The sequence below is a fragment of the Aedes albopictus genome, chromosome 1 (assembly GCF_035046485.1).
Source record: "Aedes albopictus strain Foshan chromosome 1, AalbF5, whole genome shotgun sequence".
NCBI classification, from domain to species: domain Eukaryota; kingdom Metazoa; phylum Arthropoda; class Insecta; order Diptera; family Culicidae; genus Aedes; species Aedes albopictus.
The window spans coordinates 18,424,642-18,440,711 of NC_085136.1; the positions used below are offsets into that span (position 1 = coordinate 18,424,642).

Below are 16,070 nucleotides of genomic sequence, written 5' to 3' on the forward strand. Positions count from 1 at the left end.
GGGAATCTCGATGATTCACAACCTTACGAATCGAACCGGTGATATCGGTGATATCTACTCATGACTGAAACATAAATACTTGAAACCGTGTGTGCTAGATGGGCTCACAAATCTCATACATCTTAAGTTTTTTTTTCTGGATAACACAATAATCATGACTCAAGAAAGTTCAATGCCAATTCACAATCCACAACATTAGGATTCGATGCAAGCTGTGAGCTACGTTGGCTCCAGCAGTTTTATCTACACTCAGCGAAAAAAAACTAACGAAATTCATCGAAATACCTTATGAATTTTTGCTATAACTAAAAATTATGGATGAAATAAAAATACTTTATGAAAAACATCTTCAAATGACGCAGACTGGATTCGATCCATGAACGTCGGGATCACTGAGCTCGTGTTTTATCCACACGGCTACCGACGCTTGGGGATACCATGTTGCTTAACATATATAAAAGCCAGGCTGTGAGACGATTCTACGTCATAGTGCGACCTTGTGAAATTCATTCACTCATGAGTTGGGCCTTATGGAAATCCTAAGTTTATTTGGCTGAGTGTACACGTAACTGTATAAGTCGTTTCAAAACTTCCATAATTTGTGTCATATAAATCTTGAAGGGATTCAAATTATAGGCAGTGAGCTCAATTGGCACCGATGTCTGAATTGCTTTATTTCATTATTTTATTGATATATCGTTATCAAATCATTCGAAAACTTAGGAAATCTCAGTTTGTTTATCAAATAAAAACATCAAGATTTCAGGTAAAGTTGGTAAAAAGCTAAAAGTTCATCAATAAATCAGACTGAACTGACTCCGTTTCTCAAGGACTTTTATCTTATATTCGTGTGACATAATGGGTCGTATGAACAAAAAATAGTTAACTTAAATTAACTACATTTTTGGTAGTAAACACTACTTGTGGAACATGTGCATAAGAATAAAAACGAGTTTACTACATTACAGCTTTCAAACATACTTCAAACAAAGCGTTCGGTACGAAAGTATAATTTATTACTAGTTTTGAGTAGTTCTTGGGGTGTGATATTGATTTTAAAGAAGATTGAATTAATTGGAAATGATGGGCGGGGTGGAATGTCTTTACATTTGCTGATGCAACTCAAAGTTGCTAAATCCTCCCAGGATTTCCACTGAAATCCTCCCAAGATTCTCACTGAAATCCTCCCAGGATTTCCGCTGAAATCCTCCCAGGATTTCCACTGAAGTCCTCCCAGGATTTCCACTGAAATTCTCCCAGTATTTCCATTGAAGTCCTCCCAGGATTTCCACTGAAATCCTCCCAGCATTTCCATTGAAATCCTCCCAGGATTTCCATTGAAATCCTCCCAGGATTTCCATTGAAATCCTCCCAGGATTTCCACTGAAATCCTCCCAGGATTTCCACTGAAATCCTCCCAGGATTTCCACTGAAATCCTCCCAGGATTTCCACTGAAATCCTCCCAGGATTTCCACTGAAATCCTCCCAGGATTTCCACTGAAATCCTCCCAGGATTTCCACTGAAATCCTCCCAGGATTTCCACTGAAATCCTCCCAGGATTTCCACTGAAATCCTCCCAGGATTTCCACTGAAATCCTCCCAGGATTTCCACTGAAATCCTCCCAGGATTTCCATTGAAATCCTCCCAGGATTTCCATTGAAATCCTCCCAGGATTTCCATTGAAATCCTCCCAGGATTTCCACTGAAATCCTCCCAGGATTTCCACTGAAATCCTCCCAGGATTTCCACTGAAATCCTCCCAGGATTTCCACTGAAATCCTCCCAGGATTTCCACTGAAATCCTCCCAGGATTTCCACTGAAGTCCTCCCAGGATTTCCACTGAAATTCTCCCAGTATTTCCATTGAAGTCCTCCCAGGATTTCCACTGGAATCCTCCCAGCATTTCCATTGAAATCCTCCCAGGATTTCCATTGAAATCCTCCCAGGATTTCCATTGAAATCCTCCCAGGATTTCCACTGAAATCCTCCCAGGATTTCCACTGAAATCCTCCCAGGATTTCCACTGAAATCCTCCCAGGATTTCCACTGAAATCCTCCCAGGATTTCCACTGAAATCCTCCCAGGATTTCCACTGAAATCCTCCCAGGATTTCCACTGAAATCCTCCCAGGATTTCCACTGAAATCCTCCCAGGATTTCCACTGAAATCCTCCCAGGATTTCCACTGAAATCCTCCCAGGATTTCCACTGAAATCCTCCCAGGATTTCCACTGAAATCCTCCCAGGATTTCCACTGAAATCCTCCCAGGATTTCCACTGAAATCCTCCCAGGATTTCCACTGAAATCCTCCCAGGATTTCCACTGAAATCCTCCCAGGATTTCCACTGAAATCCTCCCAGGATTTCCACTGAAATCCTCCCAGGATTTCCACTGAAATCCTCCCAGGATTTCCACTGAAATCCTCCCAGGATTTCCACTGAAATCCTCCCAGGATTTCCACTGAAATCCTCCCAGGATTTCCACTGAAATCCTCCCAGGATTTCCACTGAAATCCTCCCAGGATTTCCACTGAAATCCAAGGATTTCCACTGAAATCCTCCCAGGATTTCCACTGAAATCCTCCCAGGATTTCCACTGAAATCCTCCCAGGATTTCCACTGAAATCCTCCCAGGATTTCCACTGAAATCCTCCCAGGATTTCCACTGAAATCCTCCCAGGATTTCCACTGAAATCCTCCCAGGATTTCCACTGAAATCCTCCCAGGATTTCCACTGAAATCCTCCCAGGATTTCCACTGAAATCCTCCCAGGATTTCCACTGAAATCCTCCCAGGATTTCCACTGAAATCCTCCCAGGATTTCCACTGAAATCCTCCCAGGATTTCCACTGAAATCCTCCCAGGATTTCCACTGAAATCCTCCCAGGATTTCCACTGAAATCCTCCCAGGATTTCCACTGAAATCCTCCCAGGATTTCCACTGAAATCCTCCCAGGATTTCCACTGAAATCCTCCCAGGATTTCCACTGAAATCCTCCCAGGATTTCCACTGAAATCCAAGGATTTCCACTGAAATCCTCCCAGGATTTCCACTGAAATCCTCCCAGGATTTCCACTGAAATCCTCCCAGGATTTCCACTGAAATCCTCCCAGGATTTCCACTGAAATCCTCCCAGGATTTCCACTGAAATCCTCCCAGGATTTCCACTGAAATCCTCCCAGGATTTCCACTGAAATCCTCCCAGGATTTCCACTGAAATCCAAGGATTTCCACTGAAATCCTCCCAGGATTTCTACTGAAATCTTCCCAAGATTTCCACGGGAATCCTTCCAGGATTTCCACGGGAATCCTTCCAGGATTTCCACGGGAATCCTTCCAGGATTTCCACGGGAATCCTTCCAGGATTTCCACGGGAATCCTTCCAGGATTTCCACGGGAATCCTTCCAGGATTTCCACGGGAATCCTTCCAGGATTTCCACGGGAATCCTTCCAGGATTTCCACGGGAATCCTTCCAGGATTTCCACGGGAATCCTTCCAGGATTTCCACGGGAATCCTTCCAGGATTTCCACGGGAATCCTTCCAGGATTTCCACGGGAATCCTTCCAGGATTTCCACGGGAATCCTTCCAGGATTTCCACGGGAATCCTTCCAGGATTTCCACGGGAATCCTTCCAGGATTTCCACGGGAATCCTTCCAGGATTTCCACGGGAATCCTTCCAGGATTTCCACGGGAATCCTTCCAGGATTTCCACGGAAATCCTTCCAGGATTTCCACGGGAATCCTTCCAGGATTTCCACGGGAATCCTTCCAGGATTTCCACGGGAATCCTTCCAGGATTTCCACGGGAATCCTTCCAGGATTTCCACGGGAATCCTTCCAGGATTTCCACGGGAATCCTCCCAGGATTTCCACTGAAATCCTCTCAGGATTTCCACTGAAATCCTCCCAGGATTTCCACTGAAATCCTCCCAGGATTTCCTCTGAAATCCTCCCAGGATTTCCACTGAAATCCTCCCAGGATTTCCACTGAAATCCTCCCAGGATTTCCACTGAAATCCTCCCAGGATTTCCACTGAAATCCTCCCAGGATTTCCACTGAAATCCTCCCAGGATTTCCACTGAAATCCTCCCAGGATTTCCACTGAAATCCTCCCAGGATTTCCACTGAAATCCTCCCAGGATTTCCACTGAAATCCTCCCAGGATTTCCACTGAAATCCTCCCAGGATTTCCACTGAAATCCTCCCAGGATTTCCACTGAAATCCTCCCAGGATTTCCACTGAAATCCTCCCAGGATTTCCACTGAAATCCTCCCAGGATTTCCACTGAAATCCTCCCAGGATTTCCACTGAAATCCTCCCAGGATTTCCACTGAAATCCTCCCAGGATTTCCACTGAAATCCAAGGATTTCCACTGAAATCCTCCCAGGATTTCCACTGAAATCCTCCCAGGATTTCCACTGAAATCCTCCCAGGATTTCCACTGAAATCCTCCCAGGATTTCCACTGAAATCCTCCCAGGATTTCCACTGAAATCCTCCCAGGATTTCCACTGAAATCCTCCCAGGATTTCCACTGAAATCCTCCCAGGATTTCCACTGAAATCCTCCCAGGATTTCCACTGAAATCCTCCCAGGATTTCCACTGAAATCCTCCCAGGATTTCCACTGAAATCCTCCCAGGATTTCCACTGAAATCCTCCCAGGATTTCCACTGAAATCCTCCCAGGATTTCCACTGAAATCCTCCCAGGATTTCCACTGAAATCCTCCCAGGATTTCCACTGAAATCCAAGGATTTCCACTGAAATCCTCCCAGGATTTCCACTGAAATCCTCCCAGGATTTCCACTGAAATCCTCCCAGGATTTCCACTGAAATCCTCCCAGGATTTCCACTGAAATCCTCCCAGGATTTCCACTGAAATCCTCCCAGGATTTCCACTGAAATCCTCCCAGGATTTCCACTGAAATCCTCCCAGGATTTCCACTGAAATCCTCCCAGGATTTCCACTGAAATCCTCCCAGGATTTCCACTGAAATCCAAGGATTTCCACTGAAATCCTCCCAGGATTTCTACTGAAATCTTCCCAAGATTTCCACGGGAATCCTTCCAGGATTTCCACGGGAATCCTTCCAGGATTTCCACGGGAATCCTTCCAGGATTTCCACGGGAATCCTTCCAGGATTTCCACGGGAATCCTTCCAGGATTTCCACGGGAATCCTTCCAGGATTTCCACGGGAATCCTTCCAGGATTTCCACGGGAATCCTTCCAGGATTTCCACGGGAATCCTTCCAGGATTTCCACGGGAATCCTTCCAGGATTTCCACGGGAATCCTTCCAGGATTTCCACGGGAATCCTTCCAGGATTTCCACGGGAATCCTTCCAGGATTTCCACGGAAATCCTTCCAGGATTTCCACGGGAATCCTTCCAGGATTTCCACGGGAATCCTTCCAGGATTTCCACGGGAATCCTTCCAGGATTTCCACGGGAATCCTCCCAGGATTTCCACTGAAATCCTCTCAGGATTTCCACTGAAATCCTCCCAGGATTTCCACTGAAATCCTCCCAGGATTTCCTCTGAAATCCTCGCAGGATTTCCACTGAAATCCTCGCAGGATTTCCACTGAAATCTTTCCAGGATTTCCACGGGAATCCTTCCAGGATTTCCACTGAAATCCTCGCAGGATTTCCACGGGAATCCTTCCAGGATTTCCACGGGAATCCTTCCAGGATTTCCACGGGAATCCTTCCAGGATTTCCACGGGAATCCTTCCAGGATTTCCACGGGAATCCTCCCAGGATTTCCACTGAAATCCTCTCAGGATTTCCACTGAAATCCTCCCAGGATTTCCACTGAAATCCTCCCAGGATTTCCACTGAAATCCTCCCAGGATTTCCACTGAAATCCTCCCAGGATTTCCACTGAAATCCTCCCAGGATTTCCACTGAAATCCTCCCAGGATTTCCACTGAAATCCTCCCAGGATTTCCACTGAAATCCTCCCAGGATTTCCACTGAAATCCTCCCAGGATTTCCACTGAAATCCTCCCAGGATTTCCACTGAAATCCTCCCAGGATTTCCACTGAAATCCTCCCAGGATTTCCACTGAAATCCTCCCAGGATTTCCACTGAAATCCAAGGATTTCCACTGAAATCCTCCCAGGATTTCCACTGAAATCCTCCCAGGATTTCCACTGAAATCCTCCCAGGATTTCCACTGAAATCCTCCCAGGATTTCCACTGAAATCCTCCCAGGATTTCCACTGAAATCCTCCCAGGATTTCCACTGAAATCCTCCCAGGATTTCCACTGAAATCCTCCCAGGATTTCCACTGAAATCCTCCCAGGATTTCCACTGAAATCCTCCCAGGATTTCCACTGAAATCCTCCCAGGATTTCCACTGAAATCCTCCCAGGATTTCCACTGAAATCCTCCCAGGATTTCCATTGAAATCCTCCCAGGATTTCCACTGAAATCCTCCCAGGATTTCCACTGAAATCCTCCAAGGATTTCCACTGAAATCCTCCCAGGATTTCCACTGAAATCCTCCCAGGATTTCCATTGAAATCCTCCCAGGATTTCCATTGAAATCCTCCCAGGATTCCCATTGAAATCCTCCCAGGATTTCCACTGAAATCCACCCAGGATTTCCACTGAAATCCTCCCAGGATTTCCATTGAAATCCTCCCAGGATTTCCATTGAAATCCTCCCAGGATTCCCATTGAAATCCTCCCAGGATTTCCACTGAAATCCACCCAGGATTTCCACTGAAATCCTCCCAGGATTTCCACTGAAATCCTCCCAGGATTTCCACGGGAATCCTTCCAGGATTTCCACGGGAATCCTTCCAGGATTTCCACGGGAATCCTTCCAGGATTTCCACGGGAATCCTTCCAGGATTTCCACGGGAATCCTTCCAGGATTTCCACGGGAATCCTTCCAGGATTTCCACGGGAATCCTTCCAGGATTTCCACGGGAATCCTTCCAGGATTTCCACGGGAATCCTTCCAGGATTTCCACGGGAATCCTTCCAGGATTTCCACGGGAATCCTTCCAGGATTTCCACGGGAATCCTTCCAGGATTTCCACGGGAATCCTTCCAGGATTTCCACGGGAATCCTTCCAGGATTTCCACGGGAATCCTTCCAGGATTTCCACGGGAATCCTTCCAGGATTTCCACGGGAATCCTTCCAGGATTTCCACGGGAATCCTTCCAGGATTTCCACGGGAATCCTTCCAGGATTTCCACGGGAATCCTTCCAGGATTTCCACGGGAATCCTTCCAGGATTTCCACGGGAATCCTTCCAGGATTTCCACGGGAATCCTTCCAGGATTTCCACGGGAATCCTTCCAGGATTTCCACGGGAATCCTTCCAGGATTTCCACGGGAATCCTTCCAGGATTTCCACGGGAATCCTTCCAGGATTTCCACGGGAATCCTTCCAGGATTTCCACGGGAATCCTTCCAGGATTTCCACGGGAATCCTTCCAGGATTTCCACGGGAATCCTTCCAGGATTTCCACGGGAATCCTTCCAGGATTTCCACGGGAATCCTTCCAGGATTTCCACGGGAATCCTTCCAGGATTTCCACGGGAATCCTTCCAGGATTTCCACGGGAATCCTTCCAGGATTTCCACTGAAATCTTCCAAGGATTTCCACTGAAATCCTCCCAGGATTTCCACTGAAATCCTCCCAGGATTTCCACTGTAATCCTCCCAGGATTTCCACTGAAATCCTCCCAGGATTTCCACTGAAATCCTCCCAGGATTTCCACTGAAATCCTCCCAGGATTTCCACTGAAATCCTCCCAGGATTTCCACTGAAATCCTCCCAGGATTTCCACTGAAATTCTCCCAGGATTTCCACTGAAATCCTCCCAGAATTTCCACTGAAATCCTCCCAGAATTTCCACTGAAATCCTCCCAGGATTTCCACTGAAATCCTCCCAGGATTTCCACTGAAATCCTCCCAGGATTTCCACTGAAATCCTCCCAGGATTTTCACTGAAATCCTCCCAGGATTTCCACTGAAATCCTCCCAGGATTTCCACTGAAATCCTCCCAGGATTTCCACTGAAATCCTCCCAGGATTTCCACTGAAATCCTCCCAGGATTTCCACTGAAATCCTCCCAGGGTTTCCACTGAAATCCTCCCAGGATTTCCACTGAAATCCTCCCAGGATTTCCACTGAAATTCTCCCAGGATTTCCACTGAAATTCTCCCAGGATTTCCACTGAAATCCTCCCAGGATTTCCACTGAAATCCTCCCAGGATTTCCACTGAAATCCTCCCAGGATTTCCACTGAAATCCTCCCAGGATTTCCACTGAAATCCTCCCAGGATTTCCACTGAAATCCTCCCAGGATTTCCACTGAAATCCTCCCAGGATTTCCACTGAAATCTTCCAAGGATTTCCACTGAAATCCTCCCAGGATTTCCACTGACATCCTCCCAGGATTTCCACTGAAATCCTCCCAGGATTTCCACTGTAATCCTCCCAGGATTTCCACTGAAATCCTCCCAGGATTTCCACTGAATTCCTCCCAGGATTTCCACTGAAATCCTCCCAGGATTTCCACTGAATTCCTCCCAGGATTTCCACTGAATTCCTCCCAGGATTTCCACTGAATTCCTCCCAGGATTTCCACTGAAATCCTCCCAGGATTTCCACTGAAATCCTCCCAGGATTTCCACTGAAATCCTCCCAGGATTTCCACTGAAATCCTCCCAGGATTTCCACTGAAATCCTCCCAGGATTTCCACTGAAATCCTTCCAGGGTTTCCACTGAAATCCTCCCAGGATTTCCACTGAAATCCTCCCAGGGTTTCCACTGAAATCCTCCCCGGATTTCCATTGAAATCCTCCCCGGATTTCCATTGAAATGCTCCCAGGATTTCCATTGAAATGCTCCCAGGATTTCCATTGAAATGCTCCCAGGATTTCCATTGAAATGCTCCCAGGATTTCCATTGAAATGCTCCCAGGATTTCCATTGAAATGCTCCCAGGATTTCCATTGAAATGCTCCCAGGATTTCCATTGAAATGCTCCCAGGATTTCCATTGAAATGCTCCCAGGATTTCCATTGAAATGCTCCCAGGATTTCCGCTGAAATCCGCCGAGGATTTCTTTTTAAATCCTCCCAGGATTTCCACTGAAATCCTCCCAGGATTTCCACTGAAATCCTCCCAGGATTTCCACTGAAATCCTCCCAGGATTTCCACTGAAATCCTCCCAGGATTTCCACTGAAATCCTCCCAGGATTTCCATTGAAATGCTCCCAGAATTTCCGCTGAAATCCGCCGAGGATTTCTTTTTAAATTCTCCCAGGATTTCCACTGAAATCCTCCCAGGATTTCCACTGAAATCCTCCCAGGATTTCCACTGAAATCCTCCCAGGATTTCCACTGAAATCCTCCCAGGATTTCCACTGAAATCCTCCCAGGATTTCCACTGAAATCCTCCCAGGATTTCCACTGAATTCCTCCCAGGATTTCCACTGAAATCCTCCCAGGATTTCCACTGAAATCCTCCCAGGATTTCCACTGAAATCCTCCCAGGATTTCCACTGAAATCCTCCCAGGATTTCCACTGAAATCCTCCCAGGATTTCCACTGAAATCCTCCCAGGATTTCCACTGAAATCCTCCCAGGATTTCCACTGAAATCCTCCCAGGATTTCCACTGAAATACTCCCAGGATTTCTACTGAAATCCTCCCCGGATTTCCATTGAAATGCTCCCAGGATTTCCATTGAAATGCTCCCAGGATTTCCATTGAAATGCTCCCAGGATTTCCGCTGAAATCCGCCGAGGATTTCTTTTTAAATCCTCCCAGGATTTCCACTGAAATCCTCCCAGGATTTCCACTGAAATCCTCCCAGGATTTCCACTGAAATCCTCCCAGGATTTCCACTGAAATCCTCCCAGGATTTCTACTGAAATCCTCCCCGGATTTCCATTGAAATGCTCCCAGGATTTCCGCTGAAATCCGCCGAGGATTTCCGCTGAAATCCGCCGAGGATTTCTTTTTAAATCCTCCCAGGATTTCCACTGAAATCCTCCCAGGATTTCTTTTTAAATCCTCCCAGGATTTCCACTGAAATCCTCCCAGGATTTCCACTGAAATCCTCCCAGGATTTCCACTGAAATCCTCCCAGGATTTCCACTGAATTCCTCCCAGGATTTCCACTGAAATCCTCCCAGGATTTCCACTGAAATCCGCCCAGGATTTCCACTGAAATCCTCCCAGGATTTCCACTGAAATCCTCCCAGGATTTCCACTGAAATCCTCCCCGGATTTCCATTGAAATGCTCCCAGGATTTCCATTGAAATGCTCCCAGGATTTCCGCTGAAATCCGCCGAGGATTTCTTTTTAAATCCTCCCAGGATTTCCACTGAAATCCTTCCAGGATTTCCACTGAAATCCTCCCAGGATTTCCACTGAAATCCTCCCAGGATTTCTACTGAAATCCTCCCCGGATTTCCATTGAAATGCTCCCAGGATTTCCGCTGAAATCCGCCGAGGATTTCCGCTGAAATCCGCCGAGGATTTATTTTTAAATCCTCCCAGGATTTCCACTGAAATCCTCCCAGGATTTCCACTGAAATCCTCCCAGGATTTCCACTGAAATCCTCCCCGGATTTCCATTGAAATGCTCCCAGGATTTCCGCTGAAATCCGCCGAGGATTTCTTTTTAAATCCTCCCAGGATTTCCGCTGAAATTCTTCCAGGATTTCCGCTGAAATCCGCCGAGGATTTCTATTAAAATCCTCCTAGGATTTCCACTGATATCCTTTCAGGATTTTTGCTGAAATTATCAGGCTTGTCTTTGAACTCCTCTTAGAATTTCCATTGAGATCTATGCTTAGTTTCCAATAAAATCCTCGCAGGATTTCTATTGGATTTCAATGGAAATTCTGAGAAGATTTCAGCGAAATTCCTGGGAGGATTCCAGTGGAAATCCGGAGAAGATTTTAATGGCAATGCTAAGAGAGTTTTAATCCTGATTCTGAGTGGGAATTTTGAAAGGATTCCAGTGGAAATTCCAAGAAGATTTCAGTAGAAATCTTGAAATTATTTCTTTGGAAATCCTTGGAAAATGTCAGTGGAAATCCTGAGAGGATTTCAATGAAAATCCTGCAAGAGTTTAAAATTGCCAGGAATTGCCAGGAATTCCGCTGAATTCGTCTCAGGATCTCCACTGACATTCTCCAAGGATTTCCATAGAAATAATTTCAAGATTTCCACTGAAATCTTCGCAGGATTTCTACTGCAATCCTCTCAAGATTTTCACTGAAATTCTTTCACGATTTCCACTAGAATTCTCGCACGATTATCACTGAAATCCCATAAAAGTAGACTCCACAGAACTGAACAAAATCAACAGATGTAGGTATCATCAACGCTGCAACGCAATACATAGCTGCACACAAGTTCCGCAGACAGTTGATAATGCTTGGAGATGTTCGGGCCCAGGTTTGTGGGAAATCAACAAACGCAATTTTACGTGAAATTTTGAAACGTGTTCCCTCGGAGAGAACACGAATCGAGCGCCGGAACGAGCGCATGAAACGAAACGAAAAATTCCAAGAGCAAAAAGATTGCTCACGATACGAGAGTAAGCACGCCTAAAAAGATGTACTCATTGTACGAGTTATGTTCGCCCATCGATCGAAAATCGCTTTGTCTTCTGACTCTGACTGAAGCACTGAGAATGTGCTGATCTATAGTGGTGCTCAAATATGAGTGAAAAGGCAAATAATTTTGCGACCGATGCGTGAAAGTTAGTACTGCAATGTGTACGTTTGTTTAAGGGTGTTGTGCATTGATTCGCTCACGCACGATTCGAAGAGAGCTACTCGCGCGCCAGTGCTAATTGAATGAGCGCTTCTTTCACCGCTCGTTGCGAGCCAATAATCACCTTGAACCCTATCCATGTGTCTTGCTTACTTACACCACTTATGTATAGCCAGAGGTGGAGAATGTGCCCATCAAACCCAGTCAAGTCGTGTTTCACATGTGAATGCGTTTTTTGTTTTCGATGAGCAAGAACAACAACAACAGAGGCATATGCTCCAGCTGTTTTGTATGCTCTCTTCTCTCGTCGGTATTGACTCCGTTGTTGTGTACCGGATTCGGAATAAGCCGAAGAAGAGGCACCAACGATCGGGTTTGGTCTGGTTTGGAGCAAAAAGTTGCAAGTCATCGTCGAAGAAAATTTGCGTGTTCTATCCTTACGATATGGGGTGATTTTCGCCTCTAGGGGAGGCGATCGTCAGCCGGCGGAGACGTGTGCGATGGATGGCATGAAGAAGGGAGCTGGCTATAAATAACAATTCCGTTGTCACGCGGTTTCTTATTTTGGGCATTCGTGGCTACAGGTGTAAATTGCTAGCGGTTGACCATTTCAATTGTTATCGCAGCGGGTTACGGGACGATAGCGAAATGCGGCGGCATGGCGCTATGTTTCACGGAAGCCGTATGGAAAGCAGGGATGGGAAATGTCACGGAATGTCATGGAAAAAATGTCATGAGTTTCACCATTTTCCGGCTCGGATTTCCATAACCAATTCATAATGCTGTTTTGTTAGGAAAAATAATGATTTCGTCGCTTAACATTTCATATTAAGGCTTTTTACGGCATCATCAGCATCGGCAGCCATGTTGGATATGAGCCTCAAAATTTCAAAGTGATAATTCTCTGCCACCAAAGCGAATATTCGTATGAAAAAGTATTATCCTATATGCTCACTCGCAGTGATTGCGATGATACTTTTTCTGCTGCGTTGCTGCAGAATTTACAGTTTTTTATCACTTCAAAAATGCGAGGCAAACAATCATTGAAAAGAAAAAAGTCAATGATTCGTTTGAAAACTTAGTGATGCAGTAAGACACCTTAACTAGTCGCAATGAACTTATCAGTATACCAAAATGACATTTTCATGACATTTCCCATCCCTGATGAAGAGGGAATGCAAAACAGCGCGAGATATGGAAACATTTTGCGTCGCCTTGATGGTGCCCGCACTTGAGCGATGGCATGATGTGCCCTAGGTACCCCTTATTTCTTTATTACCGCTCGACGGATATAAAGATAGGCTGACTTTTCTACGCACTTTCAAAAAGATATTCGCCTCGTCATTATTATTACTTACAGTTTTTATCCAATTACAGTAGGCACTGACCTTCGTTGCATGTCGAAGAATGAGAGTTGTTGAATTTGAAAGTCAGTTTAAATGATGACGATTTTAATTTTCAATGTAATAATTTTGTCTTATTTGTGCAACATTTTTTTTCTCGTTATGTTATATGTACCTTATTGAGTTACAAGGAAGATCTGGTAGCAAGTCGTGTGAAGAACTACTTGGATAAAAATACAGTAGAAAAACATAGGATTCTATTGTAACAGTAACATTGAAAACAATAGTTTGACAATAGAGTTCATTGCTATAATAAAAATAGAATGACACATTTCTTTTTTTTTTTGGTTTTACAATTTGGTTTTATTTGGTCAATTCATTAGTTACACATTAAAATTCTACATTTAGATGAAATTCAAAGCATCTACATCAATCCTAGCGTTACACGAGTTAGCAAAGCACGAGTGTAATGGCTGGCTTTTCGGGCCCGTATGAAGTTGATCATCAATGTTAAGAAGAAACTTCAGAGAATACAAATATGGCTGCCACAATGGCCGAATTGGACGCCTACTCACGTTTTTATGAGCACCAATCTTAAAAATTCGTAAACAAATGGAAAAGCTGCCTCTTTTTGCAAGTGAGCAAAGCAAAGCCAGGATAAACAAGTGCGGCTTGGAATGAGTGTAATCAGTTTCGTACCTTTTAATTCCGCATTCACCCCGCTTATATACCAAAATCCTACCGCTACTATTGTTAACTAAAAAACTACCTATACCTATAAATCTACCTAAACATATTTATTTTCTACCTCTATAAAAGTACCTATTATGTAGCTTATTAGGTACCTACGTATTCCTATCACGTGCACTGCGCTTAGGTATGAATTTAAATAAACGTGACTGACCGTTTCCCTGATCCTTGTTAAGAAGTAATGCCGCCCTTTCTTTGTGGATTTCTAAACTTCCCGCTACGTCAAGCTTCCAAGCTGAAGATGCATTTCGCAGGATACTAATGTTATCCTTTGTCAACAGGTGTTCATCTTGGAAAACATGTTCTGCCACTTTCGATTTAAATTCATACGCTAAACCCTTTTCTAACTCTTTACCCGCTTTTAACCTCTGCAATATGTTCTTTGAATCGAATTTCAAGCGTTCTTTTTGTTTGTCCTATGTAGATTTTATTGCAATGTGGACATGTTATCTTATAAACTCCCGCTTTGTTTAAATCACTTATTTTATCTTTTGTTGATCCTAATAATGACTTAAGTTGACAGTTCCTGCTACTGAAAACTAAATCTATACCTAAGTTTCTGAATTTTGATTTTAATGGTTTCGTAATATTATCATCAAAATTCACCGCAGCCCTTTTTAACTCATCTTGTTCAGTAGCAAGAGTTGTCATGCTTTTTTTCTAAATAAATCCCTCTTTTTCTTATCGATAATAGCCTTAACTGTACTATCGTTATAACCATTGAGCCTAGCCGTTTCAAAAATATAGTCCATTTCCTTTTGTTTGCCTATATCACTTAAAGGAAGAGTATGCATCCTGTGAATCATATGATGGAAAGCTGCCATTTTGTGTTGATAAGAATGATTAGAAGTTCTGGGGATAACCCTCATAGTATTCGTTGGTTTCCTATAAATTTCGAATACAAAGTTAGACGATTCCCTGACAATTAGTAGATCTAAGAACGACAATTTACTATCCTTCTCTTCTTCATGGGTAAATTTAATATCTTTATGAATGCCATTGATTGCTCCAAGTATCTCTGGCAAACTTTCTTTCTTAATGATGCTAAAAACATCATCAACGTACCTCCACCAACGCTTACGTAACAAATCTTTCTTTTTCAAAATATTCTCAAGATTTGCCATGAATAATTCGCTCAGAAAAGGAGACAATGGATTACCCATTGGTGCTCCTTTTGTTTGCTTGTAAAAATTCCATCGGAAACTGAAATAGTTTTCTTCCATGCAAAGTCGTGTCAATTTAATATAGCTACGAACTTTGTTTTTCCAATTCGACTCCTCATACTGGCTAAGAAGCCAATCCTCCAAAAGATTTATAGCTTCTTTTACCGGCACACTTGGGAATAAAGCAGTGACGTCAAACGAAACCATGATTTCGTCGTCTTGAATATCACCAGAGGCTTGCAGTTGACTTGCAAACTCCTGAGTATTATTCACCGAACGACTCTCCAAAGCTTTTGGCATGGATTGGAATTCTTTCACCAGCCATTTTGCAAGTTTATGGGTAGGGGACCCTTCCGCTTAAAATAATCTCTCTCATTTCGTTGCCCGGTTTATGTATTTTTGGTAGACCTTTGATTTTAGGTAGAACTGGATTTGATACTTTGAGACGACTAGTGTTGTCCCCAATGGTTGCCTTACATTCCTTAATCGTTTTATCTACATGTCTCACCATTCCAGGGAGTGGATCGACCCTTAACTGTCTATAGGGGCCAGTAGTAATTTTTCGTTCATTTTATTATCATAATCCTGTTTGTCCAAAATAACTACTGCATTCCCCTTATCCGCTTTTACATAATACCTCTTTTTCTTTAAGCTCTCTCAAAATCTTAACCTCCTTGCTGTTTCCTCCTTTTACTTGACCCCGGTTAACCTCTAGTACCTCTTCTGTAATATTTCTTGCCGTTTCCTGTAACTGTGTGGGTATTGTATGTGTTATGGCAGTCTCAACATCAATGATAGCCTGCTCCACGTCTGGTTTAGTAGTAACCGCATATGCTAATCCCTTGTTGAGAAGCGTCAATTGTTCTTCTGAGAACTGCTGCGTCGAACGATTAACCACAAAACCCTCAATGGAGTGTACCTTCGGAGATGCTTTGACTACTATATTTTGCGTGTTACTCTTATTTTTCAAATTTTGAATCTTTTTCATATGGATATCCTTCTTTCTTCGTGCCTCACATTCCTCTGCTTCTTT

The 16,070-nt window shown here is 44.0% G+C and overlaps 1 protein-coding gene across 1 annotated transcript in view; it reads left to right on the forward strand.

Annotated features, from left to right (window-relative positions):
* The window catches only part of LOC109412265 (nuclear factor of activated T-cells 5), a 379,626-nt gene that overhangs the window by 35,986 nt on the left and 327,570 nt on the right, over window positions 1-16,070 (forward strand). The window lies entirely within an intron of this gene.